The 3,464-nt window shown below is 37.9% G+C and overlaps 1 pseudogene; it reads left to right on the top strand.

Annotated features, from left to right (window-relative positions):
* The first annotated feature begins 619 nt into the window (after window positions 1–619).
* LOC104998460 lies at window positions 620–2,863 on the top strand (annotated as a pseudogene).
* The last annotated feature ends 601 nt before the right edge of the window (window positions 2,864–3,464 follow it).

Raw genomic sequence — 3,464 nt, 5'->3', positions numbered from 1 at the left:
TGCTTTTATTGGGTGCTAACAGTATCCAGGTGTGGCTTTTATCTCTTAACACATTACACGTATTAATTCATTTACAGATGAAGTATCAGAGGCTTAGAAAGGTCAAGTGGCTTGTCTAAGCTCACACAGCTGGTCAATGTTGGAGGCAGAATTCTAGATTTAGTCCTGTATTGCAAAGCAATTTTTCATTGCCTCAACAGACAAGTTGCAAATTCATTTGAATTAAGCGGAGTGATTTGATTTTTGTGGTTTACAAAGATTTATTTGAAAGCTAAACTTGTGCTTGACCTTTGCTAGGAGCTAGAGGAGATGCAAATAATGAGACAAAAAAGAATTACATGACAGACTAAGGTAATGAATAAAAGCTCTGATATAATAAAAGCTTACATCAGACAGATGCACGGTTGTGTTCTGCCTCACTGAGAAAAATTAAAATCCTTGACCATAAGTTTTTTCATCTTCAAAATTGGAATAAAATAGTTATTAATATTTACCTCAGAGTTTTGAGATATAGGCTATTCCATAAACATTTCCTGGAAAAAGCCAGGCACTTGGGGGTCAGTAAAGTCCATTAATGAGATCCTAAATCATCATGAATAAATGTTAGTAGTTAATGATGATGACTAATGAAAATGCTATTGCTGATGGTAATAATGGTGATGCTAATGATAAAAGCCGTGGGGGCATTGTTGCTGCTGCTGTTGTAATAATAGTGATTAAGCAAAAGAATATCGTCCAGACAGATCAGGAGGTGGCCATCAATGTCAGTGGTTCCTTATCAGGAGACATATTTTCCTAGGAGATACTTGGCAATATCTAGAGGCATTTTTGGTTGTCGTAACTGTTAAGGGGGTATGAGTGCTATTGCATCTAGGGGGTGGGCTCTGGGCATACTGTTAAATACACTATAATGCACAGGACAGTCCCCACAATAAAGAATTATCAGGCCCAAAGAAGACATACAAATGACCACCAAGTATACAAAAAGGTGTTCAACATCTCCAATCAACAGGGAAATGCAAGTCAAATCTACAGTGATCTATCATCTCACAACTGTTAGTGTGGCTATAATTACCACACTAATTATAATTTTGTAAAATTATAATTTTACAAAACAAAATGAAATATGTGTTGGCAAGAATTTGGAGGAAATAGAATGCTTATACATTGTTGGTTGTAATATAGAAAGGTTGGAAACAGTATGGAGGTTCCTCAAAGAACTAAAAATAAAACTACTATATGATCGAGCATTCCTACTTTTGGGTAAACAGTCAAAAGAAATGAAGTCAGGATCTTATATCAGCACATGTGTATTATAACATTGTTCATAATAGGCAAGGTACTGGAACAACTCAAATGCCCATCAACAGATACATGGATAAAGAATATGTGGTACAGACACTCAATGGAATATTATTTAGGCTTAAAAAGTGAAATCCAGCCATTTATGACAACATAGCTGAACCTAAAGAATATTATGCTAAGTGAAATAAACCAGTCACAGACAAGCAAATACTGCCTGATTCTACCTACATAAGGCATCTAAAGTAGTCAAACTCAGAGAAGCAAAGAATAGAATGGTGGCTGCCAAGGGATGGAGGGTGAGGGAAAAGGGAAGTTATTGTTTGATAGGCTTAAATTTTCAGTTTTTCAACATGAATGAATTCTAGATATCTGCTGCACAACATAGCACCTACAGCTAACAATATACTATTGTGAACTTTAAAATGTGTTAGGAGGCATGTGCTGTCTCCACCACTTGACAGCTAGGAACATGGCATCAGCCCTGGAGCAGTTTGTTAACAGTGTCAAGCAACTCTCCACCCAAGGTTTGTGAAGTTTTCTAGGCCCAGTATTCCCAACTTCAAGAGGTTATTCTCCCATGTTCAGTTCTTTATCAGCACTTATAACAGGGAACACATCTGCTATGAAATAGACACCTGTTAGGGCAATTTGGTTTTCATCTTCTCCAGGGCATGTGTTCCACCCTGTAGTCATTTATTTCTCCAATATTTTGCTATTGTTGTGTCTAGTTACTAGACTTTGCCATCAGCTAACAGATGCAATTGTGGAAAGAAAACAGCCCCTGCATAGAATTGGCATCCTTAGGCAGGCCATCAACAAGATATAAATGAACACAAACCAGGTGACCTCTGTGCACACCTACCTCTGCCAGCAGTTTGCTGGCAAAATGGTCTAAGCCAGCCCTACTGTACCTGGACATGGACATGGTGGACATCTGCAAAGAGAATAGGCCCTATGTTGTGAAGCACTTCCTGGGCTGCTATTACTACAGCAGGATGGTTTACACCAGGCTGAAGAATGTCAAGCAGGTGCTTTACTTCTATGAGCAGGCCATCACCACGCCCACTATGGCTGTCAGTCACATCATGCTGGAGTCTTATAAAAAATATGTTCTGATTTCTTTGATCCTCCTGGGGAAAATACTTACAGCAGCTGCTGAAATAAATGTCTCAAATCATGGATAGATTCATTAAGCCTCTTCACTTAATACATACCACAAGTTAGCAAAAGTGTACTCCATCAACAACCCCTCTTAGCTCCACAGCCTGGTGACCAAGCACAGCAAGACCTTTACATGAAACCACAACAGAGGCTGGTGGAGCAGTGCCTGTTCCAGAGGCACACCAAGACCTTTTTAACACTGTCATTACAAGATATTACAATTTGTTTGCAGTTATCTAAGCTTCAGGAGGCAGAAAACTATGTCCTGTACATGACAGAAGGTGATGAGATTTTCACAAGTATTAATCAGAAGGATAGGATGGTCAGTTTCCACAATAACCCTGAAAAATACAACCCTGCCATGCTTCACATCGACCATAAGCATACATATCAATAATTACTTTAAATGTAAACAGATTAAATTGCCCAACCAAAAGACACAAACTGATCAATTTGATATATAAACAAGACATGTATATATGTGTCTACAAGAGGTCTACTTCAGACCTAGAGACATATACAGAGTGAAAGTGAGAGGATGGAAAAATATATTACATGCAAGTGGAAATCAAAGGAAAGCTGGAGTAGCAATTCTTATATCAGACAAAGTAGACCATCAAATAAGGAATATTGCAGAAATAAAGAAGGACACTACATAACAATCAATGGACCAATCCAAGAAGTAGATGTAACAATCGTAAATATTTGTGCATCCAACATAGGTGCATAAGACAAACACTAACAGACATAAAAGAAGAAACTGACAATAACACTATAATAGTAGGGGATTTTAACACCCCACTTACACCAAAGGACAGATCATCAAAACAGAAAATTAATAACAAAACACAAGCCTTAAATGACACATTAGACCAGATGGACCTAATTGATATATTCAGGACATTCCATCCAAATGCAGAATACACTTTCTTCTCAAGTGCACATGGAACATTCTCCAGGATAGACCACATCTTGGGTCATAAATAAAGCCTTAGTAG

Source organism: Bison bison, unplaced genomic scaffold, assembly GCF_000754665.1.
Source record: "Bison bison bison isolate TAMUID 2011002044 unplaced genomic scaffold, Bison_UMD1.0 scf7180017864329, whole genome shotgun sequence".
Taxonomy (NCBI): Eukaryota; Metazoa; Chordata; class Mammalia; order Artiodactyla; family Bovidae; genus Bison; species Bison bison.
The sequence above is the reverse complement of the archived record's forward strand: the minus strand, read 5'-3'. Positions and strand labels throughout refer to the sequence as shown.